At 43.9% G+C, this 16254-nt stretch overlaps 1 protein-coding gene and 1 long non-coding RNA gene across 3 annotated transcripts in view; both read left to right on the top strand.

Moving 5' to 3' along the window:
- LOC148222685 (uncharacterized) overlaps positions 1–10818 on the top strand; it is a 122323-nt gene extending 111505 nt beyond the window's left edge. The window contains exons 2-5 of the long non-coding RNA XR_015805595.1: positions 1784–1878; positions 5623–5739; positions 6735–7779; positions 9868–10818. This is a non-coding gene — a long non-coding RNA (uncharacterized LOC148222685). The remainder of the gene's footprint in view (positions 1–1783; positions 1879–5622; positions 5740–6734; positions 7780–9867) is intronic.
- A 3243-nt stretch (positions 10819–14061) lies between these two features.
- Positions 14062–16254, top strand: part of SENP5 (SUMO specific peptidase 5) — a 41267-nt gene continuing 39074 nt past the window's right edge. For both annotated transcript variants that reach the window (XM_088170462.1, XM_014871567.2), the window contains exon 1: positions 14062–14166. The gene's annotated coding sequence lies outside the window, so the exon portion shown is untranslated. The remainder of the gene's footprint in view (positions 14167–16254) is intronic.

Raw genomic sequence — 16254 nt, 5'->3', positions numbered from 1 at the left:
GAAGTGCTGGCTGCCCTTGGCAGTGCCATTGCTGGAGGTTCATTTTATTCAGCATTTTAAGGAAGTGCCCATCTCACTTTGTAACTTTACTGCAGTCAGTTCATATGAATAAGTTATGTCTCCCTTTTTTCTGGAGTTCAGATTTTGTGTTCAGATTCAAGGTCAGATCCAGTTGGTCACTCTGTGGCAGTGTATAATGAATTGCCAGCATCTCAGAACATACAAAATTGGAGATTAGAAACAGCTCCACTTTACTATCGTGATAGTCAATTGCAAGTGGTAGTGCTATGGATAAAGGGCAAGATAATGTAACATGTGAGTGGAATAGCTCTCAATCTGTGTATTATGAAATTGTCATTCTGTGCCACTGTTCAGCATAAATGGACTAATCTTCAGTTTGAAAATGAGGAGAGCTTGACTGTTAAAGAACAGGTCATTTGGCTTCTGGCAGCAGCAGAAGATGCTGTAATATTAGCTATAAGAACTAGTGCATTCTTGGTAAGGAGATAAAAATGATTAAATTGCACTGCTTGCTTCTCTATCTTTTAAAGTAATTCATATTTGGACCCGGATTCAGCTAATCATTTGCATAATTCCTCAGGCCATTCCTATTCAGCCATGCATTTCAGTTTGTGCTTAAGCTCAAGAAAGTGCTGAAGTTCTATTCAGTTCCTGGGACTTCAGCCTTGCAGAACAAAGTCTGGGCCATTACTTTATGTTTCAGTAGCTTCTGAGGCTGCTGTGCCGTAGCAGATGGAAGCTTGCTTTGTATGTAGCAAATGGAAGTTTGTATTTGTTGCATTACAGGCTGAATACTCTTTAATGACTCAGAAAGGTTAAGGGTGAAGATGTTGGGGCCCTGGAGAGGATAATTTTTAATAGAGTCCTCTGTTGGAAATCCAAGAGCCAGAACAGGGGTCATGTCTCCAAAGAGTTTCACAGACTCTGCAAAACTGGCGGTCACACTGACTGCCTCCCTTCCGCTGGGCTCTTCCTGAAAAGGAATGAGCAGAGCCAAGGGGAAGGTTTTGTTGGGCTCTTTGGGACATGGAGCTCTTCAGGCTGAATTTTGTTCCAAATTATGCTGTTTTCCAAAGTAACTTCTCAACTTTGGTAGGGTTGTGCCAGGTGGTAGACATTTGTGATGTGAATTGTAGTTTAAACATCTCTTTCAAAAACTGCAGTATTACCATATGTATTTGTACTGCGCAAACTTGGGAGGGAGGGTTGGAGAAATACCTTGATATCTGATTTTTTTTTCTTTTGTGGGACTGGAAAGTTCAAAACATTTTGCCTGGCATTATCAAGCTCTTTTGTGCCAGTTCAGTTTAGCAACAGAACGTCAGCCAACAGAGTTCCACTGCTTTGTGAAGATGTGTGTGAGAACTAGAAATTTTTTAATTGGGATTGACCCCAATCTAAAATGAAATGTTTAGTTATGGCTTTTTATAGAAAATACAATGAAACAATTAGCTTTATTTTTTTCCTTTGGAAAAAATAATTTTCAAACATTTGGTAGGAAACCCTTTACAAAACAGATTTATGGCCTGAAGTCTTGTTCACAGTGAAACTGGTGGGAATTTTGCTCTTGACTTTCATGTAGCCATTTTACTGAGGTTTTCTTTGCAGCAGGAGGGATTGTGTGACTCTCTATCTGGAGGTATTAATGTAACTTCAAAGCTTCTTGGCCCACTTCAGAAATAAAAAAATTTCTTATATATCCCATCAACTTGTTGGAGGTCTTGCATCATTGAAGATAACATGATTTCTGTCTCTGTCCCAGAGAACCACAAGGAACCCAATCTATATTTGCAAAAATGGAGACCAGCAACATGTTCTTCTAATAAAACAGTAGCAGAGGAAAGGGCAAATGTCCAGGTTAGTGCTCTGCTTTGCTGGGCTATTTTCACATCATTGCTTTAAAGTGTTTGTTCTGTGGAGGAGAATCACTGCAGGTTCCAGATGTAGGTGTTTACAGGGTGATTCTGTTTGAGTGCAGTGCTGTGCATGATTCTGTCTCTGTTTGCCTGCTCCCAGTGCATGAAATGATTCACCTGCTTCTGGATTTTCCTTTCTGTACAGCAGATTTTATTAGCCCCCAGAAAACTCTATCTGGAAGCTATTTTTCCACTCCAAACTGAGGTCTTACTATTAATCTTTTATGAGCATGGAGCACTTCATTCCATTGCTGAGCCCTTTGTTACCTCTCCTTTCACATGGGACAAAGTGTCAACAACAGTGGGAGAAGGAAGAGAATGGACTGGAAGAATCAGAGGAGGGGGAATTAGGAGAACTCTGTGATCACTTTTCATGCGATACACACATAGGGAAATTTGCTAGAATATGTTTGTAATGTTTTTCATAAGAAAGATTAAATTAAAGTATAGCTAATCTTGGACTTAACCTACCCTTTTTTCCTTGGATTTAGGGTTAGCTCAGGGCAGTCTTCCAGTTTTGCACTTCAAGGCCATGTCTACCTGCTTTACTGGCAGTTTGCACCACACTGAGGACAGCTCTGTCTAGCTCTGTGTGTAGGTACAAAAAGAGCAGGACCTTCCATGAAAGAAGTCATTCCTAGGAGGGGCCTGAGAGCCGAGTTTCAAAAGCATCATGTTCCCAAAGAAAGGCCAAATTTTTCAGAAGGGCTGAACAACAAGCACTCCTGCTGTGACAGATGGCTGAGTATTTCAAAAGATCTTGCTATTAAAGCTGGCTAGAGATTTTCTATTCTCTTGTTTTTGACAGGAACTTGGGTTTTCTGTTAAACACAATAATGGACAGATTTTCCTTCCAGCATTCTATTTTTATGTGAGAGTTTTAATTGTTTTGATCAAGGAAACTGTCACTCCTGTAATAAATTGATTTACACTCACTGTGCTGGAGAGCCATGTGACAGACACTTCCCAAAGTCTAATCCTGGGTTCTGACCCCCCCAGTGGCAACAAAGCTGTTCCAAAGCTCTGGCTGAACAGAAGGGTGCTGTGCATGATGTGGTGGGCAAAGCACTGGAGTGTGCTGCTTCCAGACAGGCTTTCTTGGGTTTTCTTTTAGGTTTTCTAGAGGGGGTTGAGTTTTGAGATACTTGATTCTGGTCCTGAACACAAGATCTTCAATGGGTGAATGTCTTCATTTGTGGCTGCTAACAGGTAGGATTGGGAGTGAAGGGCAAGCTGTGCTTGTAGCTGAACATGCAGAAAGCAGTATCTTGGATCTTGAGGCTGTTTCTCAAAATGTGTGCTTTCACATTTCCATGATTTAACTTTCCCATGTCTAAATATGAAGTAAATCTTCATCATCAGTGAAGGACTTAAAAAGTTCAGTGTTTATACACACAACTTTGGAGAAGCAGAAGTACCAAAAAAATTCCTTTTCTTTCATCTGAATGTCTCAAAGCTCTTTTAAACTGTTAATTAATTGAGCAGTCATAATGATGTGCCAATGGGGATGAAGGGGGAGGAATAATTTACAGGTGGGAGAAATGAGGCATGAATAACTTCCTAGCCTTACCTGTGCCATGCTGTTAGTCTGTGTCAGATCCAGACAGATACCTTCTGTCCTGTCTCCTTCTGCATCTGTGATAGGTGGCTGGGAGCATCAGTTCCCCCCACTCCCTGCTTCCTCCTCTTCTTCTGTAGGGAGGCCAACTCCTTATCCCCAGGCTGTTGTTTCATGGAAGTACAAGGAGTCCACGTGGCTCACCTCTCTGAGGGAGCAGGCCTGGAAGTTGGGACATTTGTTTCAATTCCCAAGTTCCACCTACTGAACAGGACACAGGCAGTGAGTCAACTCCACTGCATGGAAGAAAGGAGCAAGGAAATGAAACTTCTGGGTTGCTCTTGGAGCAATGGCACATTCTGCCCTGCCTTCCTCCTCCTGACCTTATGCACAGCTGGATTATGGTGTGCTGTCCTCTGCACACCTTCCATAACAATTCGGTTTATACATTTGCTCAGGAATATCTGACCTGGCTCTGAAATACCAGCTCACCTCTGAGAAACAACAGAGCCCCCTTTGTCACCATCTCTTTCTTGTCTGAACTTCTGTATCTGGGGTCAGTACACTTTTGTACGGAAAACATTGAAACTTCTGGCATATATAGAATAAATGAGCACAAGGTAAATTCAAATTGTTTAAAACTTACGGAATGGGCAGGATAAAACTACTGCAGTGCACAATTTCATCTAGAGTTTGGCTGAGAATCCTGTGTAAACTTCGTTCTTAAACACAGCTGTGAAACTCATGAAGATGTCACATCAATAGCTCACCCAACCTTGAGAGCCTCCTGGGAAGGTAATCACAGCACCAATAGTAAGCAGTTCTAACAGGCTGCTTTGCTTCATTCCTCTGGCTACTCCTACAACCCCAGACAAGAAGTTTTTCTTCTACCCAACATGGTTCTAACTGCTTCTCCCTATCAGTTATTCCTATCTGAAAGGGAAAGGAAAAATACTGACATAAATTACTGGACCCTGGAATACAAGTTTTTTTATTTAAGTGACTGGGCTTATGGTTACCTTCAGACATAGCTTTTAAAGTAGTTTTTAGCTGGATGAGAGAGATAAGCCCTCCTGGAAAAAGCAGTGGTAAAATGGTGGGTCATTATAAATATTTTGTTCTCTCTGTAGTCGTGTTTTCCATTCTTTTTCAGTTTATGTATCTTGTAAAAATTTTCCAGTAAATCTGCTACCTTCTATGGGGTGAATTTAAGCCTATTGATTTGTAGCTGTCCTAATTGCATTTTACAGAATCCCTGCTGCCTCTGGGACCAGAGCTTGAAAAGTCCTGTTTAGTGAAATGGATTGTCTTCCACAGGTCATTGACACCCTATATTCTGCCCTATCTAAATTAGGCAGTCTCCAGTATTCTCTGATCTAATCCCAAAAGTAGCGGGTGTGTGTTATGTGCAGATATAATGCTTACACATAAATTTCTGTTGAGCAGTCATTGGAAAAGGAGCTGAAAGCAGGTAGAGCTTGCCCTCCCAGCTCAGTGCACAGGGGGGATGCAGTGCCTGCTAACAGCTGGCTTTTCTGCATCTCGGCAGGTGATGGAGTTCCCACCACTTCAGGAGCCCACTGCCAATGGTTAGCACATGCTGCTGTGAGAAATCTCATCAGTCAAAAACGTCTCCTAAATAATTTAGAGGAAAGCAATTAGCACACACGGCTGCAGCTGTTTGCAAAGTCACAGTTATACCTGCCAGGGCAATCTGGAAATGGAAATTTCAAAACCATTTCTTATAGTGGCCAGAATGGTCTAGCTTGGAGCTAAGGCTGATGGGTAGTTGTTGATGATTAAGGAGCAAATTGCACTTTCATGTCTTTTTATGTGTAATGAAATCCAGGAGAGAATTTTAGTATTTTGTGCATATTGGGAAAGGGATCAAAGGAATGCATAGTTTTAAAAACTCCAGTAGTCAAGGCCTTATCCTTTCAGAGGCTCTGCAACTCATTCGGCTTCAGAGCAGGGGGGCAAATTTTAACAGAGACTTAGACATGCATTTTGAAGGCATCAGCTAGTTACAGTTTTCTATATGTACAGACTGCTCAGAGAGGACAGGCAGGAGGAAAAGGAAGAAGATACTGTTTGAAGTATCTCATCTGAGTATGCTTGCCTTGACAGATCGATGAGAGCAAATTGTTTGAGGACTTCTGAGTAATGATAAAAGGGAAGGAAGCCTGCTCTTCAAGAATCTCAAGCAACTAGAGGGAAGGTGTGAAAACAGATTTGTTTATGCAGGTGAGTCCTGAGAAGGGGTATCAAACATTAAATCTAGACATGAAACGAGGCTGTGTAAATAGGGCACATGTAAATATAGTCTAGGAGAGGGTTAGAAGTCACCTACCATGACACTATATTGGGACAAGGGGACAGACAACATAACACTGCAAGATCCTCTCATCATTTCTGGTAGCTGTGCATTCAGTCATGGTATCTCTGCTAACTGAATGCCTAAAACATGTTCATCTTCACAGGATGCCCCCTTGTCTAGGGAATTATTATTCCTGTGTTACCAACTGGAAACTAAATCACAGTATGTCACCACATGAGGCAATCTCAGTCCTAAACTCTGAGATTCCTTCCCCTTTCTAAGAGGGAACAGTATTGTTGAAAAAGCTTTCAAATGTAGGTTGTTCATAGTATGAAGGCTACAAGGCATTTCAACCATGCTTAAAGACCATCTGAACTAGAAAAGACTGGAGTTAGAATCTGTAGCAGTGGCATTATTTTATTCTGCAACTCTCCTGTGGAAAAACATGTCCCAGTTCCCACTGTTGTCTGCACTACTTGACCCATTCTTCTAAATACAACTACCATCATCTGGCCAGGAAAGCAGCAAAGAAGCCCAAGAACCTGCCTGCCACTTTTGGGTGGTCAGAGCCTCCATCCAAGGAAAATTCCACAGGTGAGCCCTAGAGAATAACCAAAAGCAGCAGCTGCTCATTGACTGTGAGCTGGATGAAAATCCCTGCAGTCAGTCAACAGGCTGCCCCAGCTGGTCTGGCCTCACAGAGACAAGCAAGACCTCCTGTAAGTGATATTAATTGGGGTCTATCTAGAAATCTCTTACAATAGATTTTGTTTGTTCCCTGCAATGGGAACTTTAACACATTATTGAATACATTATGGCAGTGCACCTTCCTGGACTGCATTATGATTAGCTGTTAGTGTATTTTGGTAAGAGGCTGAAATATTTCATTTGCTTATTTCTTTCTTTTTTTTATACTTACTAGCTCGAAGTAGAAGTGGGGAATGTGAAGAATGTCCTTCAGAACAGCAGATGAATAATTGCTCAACAGCCAGAATTTCAGTAACTTTGAAAATCTTCCTTGAACAGAAATTCAGCCTGGGGTGAATCACTGGTCACTGGGGTGAATCTGGAGTATTTAGTGGTTTTTCTTCTTGTGAGTTAATCCAACTTTATTCCAATTTAACATGTTAGCTAGATGGAATCATTATGTGGCTCTTCTTAAGCCAACTTAACACATTTTGTAAGATTCTAAATCACATTATCTTCTGGACCACAAATAAGTGTTCAAGAAATGTAAGTTAAAATAATTATCCAACAGGCTTTAAATGAACATCTTTCCCTCCTACCCAGAGAAAAGTGAGCACAGAATTTGGATCACTATCCATAAAAGCCTGTAGGAATATTTACAGGTATCCTTCTTGAAACAAGTTAAGCCCTTGATCTTTATAACATTATTGTAGGTATATAGTAATAGCACTGCAATGCAGAAATGTGAGAAATTACTAAAATGTCAACTAGGTCAACTAAGGATGAGTCAGGATTTTGTTCAAAACAATAGGCATAACATTTTCATAATTCAAGAAAATATTCATTGTACAGGAGAGATGAAATCTGTTTTTAAAAAGGGCATTACCTGATTATCAGGGTTTGGCTGGGCTTTGCCAGTGACTGCACTGTACAGGAGGGTAAACATCTGCCTTAGATGGTATCTTCTGGGTCCAGAGGTTACCACCTGAAATGTCCCACCACGTCCCCATTCAAAGAGCTCTAGAGTCTGGATTGGGATGTCTCTCCATTGTCTTTGATGGTAAATTAGGGAAGAAAGGGAGAAACTGTTTAACTGTTTTTCAATAACGGCAGATTCATCTCCCTCATCTTTAATTTGTAGGAGCTGTCTGGGTGTGTCCATAATGAATGGACAAGGAATGTTTTCTTCTCCTGAAGATTTATCATCTAATCTAGATTTGATGACTTGCCACTGGAGGAGGATATACTTTGCTGTTCATTTCAGAAGTCCTGGCAGCAAGGTCAGACTGGATGTCTCCTTTTACACAGTCAGTTTTGGTTAATACCACTGTATTTCAGCGCAGGAGGATCTCTGATATTTCTTGTCCTAGAACAACTCTGGTAACATTGCACAGGTTTTGCTTGGGGTTTGTTTTTGTGTTGTTGGGGTTGGTTTCTTTTTTTGTGGGTGTTTTTTTTGTTTTGGCGGTTTTTTGGTTTTTTGGGGTTTTTTTGTTGGTTTTTTTTTGTTGTTGTTGGGAGGGAAGTTGTTTGGTGGGGTTTTTTTTGTACACTCAAAGTCACAAGGAATCCTTTAATGAAACCTGTCTTCCCTTTTTAGACTCAGCCACTAACAAAATCCATTATCTTAAACCATCAACATTTATCAGTGTGAAGTTCAAGTGCTTACAGTCACTAGCCATAGGCCAGTAACACTGGATACCTTTCAAATGCAAACTACCAAGGTTCCTTATTCACCTCAGCCCAGCTCAGGAATCTTTCATTGTATTCTAATGTGAGAGTTTACATTAGTTTTAAAGACAGCAGAGATTAAAGAGATTCAGCTCTTTTGGCAGTGGCACCATGGCTTTTTCTACAGCTCTTCCAGGGACTGCATGGAAACAGAGGTTGTGTGTGAACACTTTCAGATCCCTCTGTGTGGTCAGGGTATTATCTGCTTAGTTTTTAAAAAGTCCAAGGACACAAGATGCCTCTGAGGCAGAGGCTGACAGTAACTGCTGATCTTCTGCATCTCTTGAAATACCTAAATCAGGCCATGCCTGTGTTTATAAGATGATAGTTTCTGTATTGGAGTGGCCCCTAGCTTGGGTTAGGGCATTCTCCTTTCCCTTCTAATGTCAACTCAGAAAAAGGGCGCAGGTCTGAATAAAAAAACTTGTCATCACAAACATTTCCTGTAAGTGCCAGGGCACCAAATACACTGCCTAGATTCGCTTTCCTTTTCCCTTTCCTTTTCCTTTTCCCTTTCCTTTTCCCTTTCCCTTTCCTTTTCCCTTTCCTTTCCATAGAGATGAATAATCTATTTTATTTGTCAGTTCTGATTTGAAAAGCAAAGTTCATTCTGTGTCAAAAGCCTTAGGTATGGCAGCCCTGCTACAGATGATATTGCATAAATGTCTCCATAGGACACTGGGAGAGGCTGACATCCTTGCCTATGTCATTTTGAATGCCCCATTTGACCTTACTTTCTCCTAGTGGATTCTCCCAGGCTAACAAAAATCCATAAACAGAGTTGCTTTTCAATGGCCTGAGAACATGTAGGAAGGCCCCTCCAGCATTCTCATTTCTCTCTGAAGATGGTCTCGGCTTCTCCAGCTTCTCCTGAGAATAAAGATTTTCACTGACTGAAACGTCCTCATTTCTGTCCTACAGTGCATGTTCTGTATCCTTCTCCACGTACAGTTCTGGTGCTGCAATAACTGTAGCTACATCCTGCTTTAGAAAGAGTTTGGTAATTAGTATCCTTTGGGGAAGATGATAATCAATCTCTGCTGGTTTTTACCTCTTTTTCTTTCAAGTTGCAGGAATTGCAACAACAGCTTGGTCCTTCTTCTAATTTATTCTTTATTCCATTTCACTCTTTTGTTTCTGATGAAACAACCCCTCACAATCTGATATCAGTGAAAGCCAGCACAGTGTCAAAAGCAAGTCCCACGTCTGGCTGCCAAGCAAAAGACAAAATGTACCAGTAGGATGCTGTGCAGCAGCAGTACTTCCAGGAGGCAGCCTTCTTCCAGATCTTGTCCCTGGTGTGTCACTGCTAGAGAGAACACAACCAACATATTTTAATGAAGAATATTGGCAGCTGACTGGAAAAGAAAAAACTGTGTTTATTCTTTCTGTAACACCATTTGGACTAGTGCCATTTATACATGTTCAGGGGAGATTGCCACCTATGCTTCCAGCCTTGACCATTTCAGCCCCTGCCTCTGGTGGTCCCTATGCAACTCTAGAGAAAAATTGTTGGGTATTGCTTGCTTCTTTCTCCTCTTTTTTTTTTTTTTTTTTTTTTTTTGCTTAATGTTTGTTTGTTTGAGGTTCTTTGTTTGTTTTCTCCACGTGGATAAATTCAATCATTCTTTTTCCAGTGAGCCTCATGGATAACTGTAGTGGTGTAACAGGAGAACAGAGATGCAGGAGCAAAAGAGAGTGACAGGAAGCAAGAAATTCCTCCGCCGGCTTCACTGCTTAAATAAACATGTGGAATTGTACCTAGAACTAGCTTTGTATTACCTGCTGAGCAGCTAGTGAGCTACAGAGCACAGCAGTGGTTACCTGCATATTTTCTGGGTTTCAGAACTGGACTCTGCTGCCTGTGTTGGTACCATGACAACACTGCCTGTGGTACCTGGAATCGCTCATTTAAACGTAGTCTATAAGTGGTCTCTGTGAGCTTTGGTCTGTGCAGACATACAGCAAGATATAATCATGGATTTTGCAAGTCCAAAGCTAAACACTATGTTAGGGCTGCCTTTCCTTCACTTCCACAGTCCTTTTTGCAGTTATATCTCAGGCCTGTTGACTTCAATCTGTTTGTTTTCAAAACATACCTGCAGGGCAGGCAAGCAGCCCCGTCTGTGTCCTGTCGAGTGAGATATGAGAACACACTGAAAAGCAGCAAGGATCGCTTGGGACTTCACTACTCCATCTGTGTGAGGGCAGCCATCAGTGCCACAAGAGAGCTGATGGGCTGTGCAGCTCTTCATTCCTCAGCACAACGCTGGGTATCTGCACTTCACTGCTTGAGGCTGGCCCTAGCTATTCTGACTTGTACACAAAGTGGACAGGCAGCATTTTGTGTCCTGCAGCCAGGGCTAGGAGGTGACCACTGTAGGAGAAGCACTGTCCTGAAATGCCAGATATATGGGGATTCACTCCAGGAGTTTGTAGTGGAGCAGAATATTGATGTCAATGCACCACATTCTCCATCACTAAGCATCCTCTGTCACTCATGAAAATTGGCCTTCCGTCTGAAATCATTGTCAATGTTGTAATTATGAAAGTACAGATATTTTAAATGCAGCTGAGTAAATGTGCAAGTCATGGTGGTTTCGTGCTTTAAAAGCTCTGCCTGTATTTATGTAATTGGGTTATAATCATAGAGGAGGAACTGAAAGCCTCAACCTGCCGTGGGAAAAATGTCAGAGGTGCCCTCACCCCCACCTCTGCCAGAAGTTGCTGTGGGTGAATTGTGCAGGCCATGGAGTCACCCTAAACAACCTATCAGAATTCTGCCTTTAAAATGTTATGGGTTTGGGGGTTTTTAACCAGGTCACTTTGCAAATCCAATTTCGAGTTTGCGGCATACATTATATGGACAGTCTTTGCTTTGGGGTAACTCGTATGTACTATGATGTGCAGCTGGAAAATCGGCAACTCCATGGCTGTAGTAATATAAGACTTAATCTTTATCTAGTCCATTGAATTTGGGGGAAGAAGAAATGCCATTTTCACTTTATTGTGATATAGAAATCAGTGTTTAAATTCTAGAAGATTCACTTCTGGGATACGCTGAAGTGATCTTTTCAGAAGTTGCTGTGCACTTGTCCTGGGAGGAATAAGTGAACAAGTAGGGGTGGAAGCAGCAGAATCCTGGGCAGGGTGTGACCACAAGGGGTGGCCATGGGGAGGGTCAGCAGGGGCAGAGCTTCTCCAACTGACCAAGATTCTCTTCATTAACTGGGCAGGGGCTGGAAGTACTGAGGCAAGATTATGTAGTGGGGCTGTTTCCTCTCAGGGGAGCTTGGGTACCTCTGATATAATATTGCTTCCTTCCCACTTCTTGTACCCCTGTGCCATAGAAGGATTAACGTCAAGAAAATTCTTATGGCCTGAAAAAACTTCAGACTTCCAAAGCACAGGCCAAAGAGTAGCTGCATTCCATCGTTATGTACATAGTTATGTTCAGGTTAGAGTTCACCTGCTGTGAATGCACCTTTTTTCAAGCTTTTTTACTTTGTTGTAATTTAACAACAATCCTTTCCAGGTATTTAATGAAAGTATGTGCTGAGACCTAGAGAAATTTCTGCCAGCATAGTCTTTACATCACAACTCGAAGCTGTGTGAAGGAATGTCCAAGTTCTCTGGAGTGGTCCTTCATTTTATTCTGATTCAGAAATGGAAAAACAGGCAGGGACAACAAAGAGCAAATTTAATTTTCCTTCTTAAACCCTGCCAGTTCGAATAATCTCTTGCTGAGTTTCCTGATGTGGCTATTCACATTCCTTCATGAACTCAGACTGGCTGTTAGCAGCCTCCAAATAAAACATGGTTATATGGAGATTTACCTTGGCCCTGTTCTTGCTTGGCGACATGAGATGCAGAGAACAGCCAACTGGTTCAGTTCATGCTACATGTCCTCTTCCAGCAACTGCTTCCTGTACAAGCCCACTGCTCTCCAAATTAATGGGATTGTTGCTTTAGCTCAAGATGTAGGAGATTTAATTCTGGTGTTTGTGTCAGCGATCAATGAAGTCAGGAAACTGCCTTTACAGAGCATTCAAAAGCCCTTTTATTATGAAAGAATCAAATCCAGGCTTCTGTTAAATGCAGTAAAGGCTGCCATCATTAAAACATTGAGGCTGGAAGTTTGGCCACAAAAATGTTACCGTAATGCAGTTGGTATTCAGTCCTTTCTGTCAGCGTTGCCAAGTCTGGCTTTTATTTATTTATTCATTTTCACAAGTCTCATGTTTTTCAGGCATTCCATAAAGCCTCGGTGTTTACAGGCATCTTACTCATCTGAGAATCTCAGCTTCCAGTTTTTAAAGATCTGCTATTAGCCCTCATGGACAGGGAGGAAGCAGGAACGTGCGATAAGGCTGATCCTCATAGGCAAAAACAGAAGGCTCATAAAAGCCCACATTTAAAAAGTCAAATACGATATTTTTAAGAGGATCTCATGAACTTGGTCTCCCATTTATGTGTCTCAAGTGCCTGGCGTAGACTCCACTAATGATCTCCTGGGTCAGGCCATGATGCGAGTGCAGAGGTGCTGTGAGATGCAGAGAGCTCTGCAGCACACAGATGGATTGGGGGAGGAATCCTCTTTCCATTTATTATATTCCTGCTTTAACTTCATGGCCTGAGCCTTGCCCTGTGCACCCTGTTTACTGTGTGTTTCATAAAGGCCAGAGGACTCATCCTGTTGCTCTGAAACTGTTTAGCCCATCTTTGGCTGGATTTACTGTTCAGGAAGAACAAGCGGTTGCTTAGGAAAGCGCTGTATTTAACGAGAGAGCTGGGCTGGATTTTTTTCAAACAAACAGATAAAAGCCAGCAACTCTCAGCTTGGCATGGACTTTGCCGTTTTGTTTGTTGCATCACCCCATTGTCTTCTCTATCCCTTCTTCTTTTAAAAATTTCTTTGTTACAGCATTTCACAACCCACAGCCTGGATACTGTAATTCCTGAAGGAATGCACAGCATAATGAATACTGCATGATCACAAAATAGTTCACCTCGTGCAAAGCCATAGCAGAAAACGATGCAACATGGCTGTTTCCCAATCATCCCTGCTTCACTGGTTTCTTTTATTTGGAGAAATTCTTTCAGCTTCTTTTCACAGGGGATACCAAGTGAGAGGAAGTGTAACCTTTCTCCACCCAGCAACAAAAATGCAATGGTTTTGGAACACTTCCCATTTCCATGATGTCTCGGTACAACGCAGCACAGAGGTTAAACTGGTCTGTACCTTCTTCCCTGGCTGCAGGCAGGGGAACTGGGGTTCAGAGATGTTGGGTGACCCACACATGACAGCACTTGGGAGAAACAAGCTCTGCCCCGTAGGAGAAGCAGCTTTGCCATACTGCTGGGGCCAGAGTTAACAGCAGAACTTTTTAATTTGGTGTTTTTTAGCAGCACTTACATATATCTAGATATTAATTAATAGCTTATTTTAAAAGGTCAGGTTGTTGAGTTTCTTATTTTGCAAATTGGGTTTTTGAGAAGCACTTCCACAGACTGAGGTATTAATTAACGGTTTATTTTAAAAGTCAGGTTGGCATTTTTAAGTGTCTCATTTCCGCGGCCGTTCCCGGGCACAGCGGCGGCGCCGAGGTCCCGGCAAGACCGGGGCACCAGGGAGGGCCCGTGTAACCTTTGGCACCACAGCTCGGGCAGCCCCACGGCTGCCCCGCGGAGACTCCGCAGAGAACGGCCCGGGGAACGGCCGGGCCGGGTGGGGCCGAGCCCCGGCCCTGCCCCGCCAGCCCGGCCCGGCCCCACCGCGCTGCCCGGGCGGGCCCTGCCCGCGGTGCCGCCCGGCCGCTCCCCGCCCGTCGCAGGGCTGACGCGGCGGCGCCGGCGCAGCTCCGGCCCGAGAGCGGCGGGGGCGGAGCGCGGCCCAGGCGGCGGCCGGGCTGAGCCGGGCGGCGCCGCGGGCAGAGGTGAGCGGGGGGCGCCGGGGGGCGGCGGCGGCGGCCTCGGCCCGCCCGGAGCTCGGCCCCGCGGGCGCGGAGCGGCGGGGCCCGGGCGCTGTCAGCGCGGGGCGGCGGGCGGGCGGGCGGGCGGAGGCCGCGGGGCGCCGCGTGTGGCTGCGCTGCCTTCCGGCCCTCCCTGCGCTCCGGCCTCCGGCCCTGCCCGCCCCGCGCTGTCCGGGGGCTGCCGCGGGGCTGAGACCGGGCCAGCGGGAATCGGGGGGAATCCAGGCACGCTGTGCCCTGGGCAGTACGAGGAGGCTCGCCCTGACTACGTCCTGAGAGAGTTGGGGCGTTGATGGAGTTGGGAAGCTATAGAGGGGAATTTTCAGGTGTTGCAAGAGCTTTGTTTGTCCATCATTGGGCTCTCGACCTCCCTCCTCTGTCCCCAAGTTGTCTTCTTCTCCCTGAGACTCCCAGTATCTGTGCAGTGTAAGCACAGCTTATCTGCTCCAGTGCTATTTGCTCTCCCCTCCCTCAGCCCTTCCAAGCTGTGCTGGCCGGGAGAGACAGGGACAGCAGCTGTGGATGCTGAGCCACGGGACAGGCACAGCACAGATGTGTTCCTCAGCTAAAGGCTGCGTTTAACTAATGTACCCTACCATTTCCAAACTCCACTTGTTCTAGCTCAGACTTCTAGCTCGGAAGAGAAATGGATTACCTTTGGTAATACCCTCATCTTTTCATGTTGCTAACACAAGAAGAGAAGTCATTTTTAAAAGCTGCAGGAAAATGTGTTTAATACTTGTAGAAATACACTCTCTCTTAAGGAAGGCCTTCAGGAAGCATCAAGACTTTGACACTGTTGACCTCAGACACACTCAAGGGCTTCAGATGAAATACCAGTTTCTGTTTCCTTCACAGCGCTTGGACCGCAAAGTTTGATGGACTTTGTTTCAGCTACTTCCGTGCTTCTGCCTTGCAGAGGTATTCAGGAAGGAAGGGACAAAGCTTGAGTCACATTTCATTAAAATCAAACTAAAACCTGAAGATTAAAAAGTATTTATATCCTTATGCTTTGCTTATACAAAAGGATCTTTGGGTTCTTTAATCTAGAAAATTTCCATCTCTGATTTGTGACAGTATTTCTCTTAAAAGTTCTGTTACCTAATATACATCTCTCCATAATCTAGTTTAGCCTAAAGGAGGATGTTTCTTTAAGTAAACTCTTATCATCTTGCCAGAAATAAATCTAGTCGTGTACCAGCTAGGTGAGACAGTGAGTTCCCAGAAGTGCTGGTTGAGAGAAGAGTCCATGGTAACTGTAGGAGTTGAAGCTTTGCAGTGTGACCATGAGGTCACCAGCTACGTGTCCCGCTGTGTTCCTCTGAGTCAGTAACTTCGGACTTTGGCTATTTCTGTATGGTCTTGTGCTAATGAGTTATGTTGTGTCAAAGTGCCTTTCCCTAGGGCTTGCTTCACCCTGGGACAAAATGTTTGCTTAACAGTTAACAGAACTGTGCTGGTCAGAAAAGGAAGAGAAGAGGGGATAGTTGCCAGTGCTGTGAGTCTGCTTTTGCATGTGCTAATTGAGTCATTTCAGACTTCCTAACCTTATCAGCTTAGCTCTGGTCACGTGGTGGTTTGAAGAGAGACACCCTTCTCCAGCTTCCTCTCTCTTTCCAATTTTGGATCCTGCTTGGGGGAGGGAGGGCATCTTCTTGCACAGCATATCTCAGCTGCACACCACAGTCTCAGGCTGGCTTTCTCATTCCTCCTTATGTCCTGTCCTTGGGAGCTGCCCAGACCTCCACTGGAAAAGGCTGAGCTCTGAATCTTGTAAAAACTGCCTCCCACGGGAGCAGGTGATGCATGAATTACTCCTGCCTGCACAAGGCCATGCTCTCAAAGCTGTTCACTTTATTTACATTACTGATGTTCTTTAAAACAAGCTTCTTTAACAGAAGAATTTCCATGTATCTCGTGATCCACTGGGCACCCTGACACAGCCCTAGATGGCTTGTGGTGGTCTAAGCATGAAGGAGCAGCTCTTCTGCAGTGCTGTGGGTTTGTTCTGCACTTGTGTGGACGAAAGGTTCTGTGATCTGCTGCCTTTGG

This window comes from Sturnus vulgaris, chromosome 10 (assembly GCF_052056855.1).
Source record: "Sturnus vulgaris isolate bStuVul1 chromosome 10, bStuVul1.hap1, whole genome shotgun sequence".
NCBI lineage: Eukaryota > Metazoa > Chordata > Aves > Passeriformes > Sturnidae > Sturnus > Sturnus vulgaris.
This window is presented reverse-complemented; position numbering and strand designations above follow the sequence as displayed.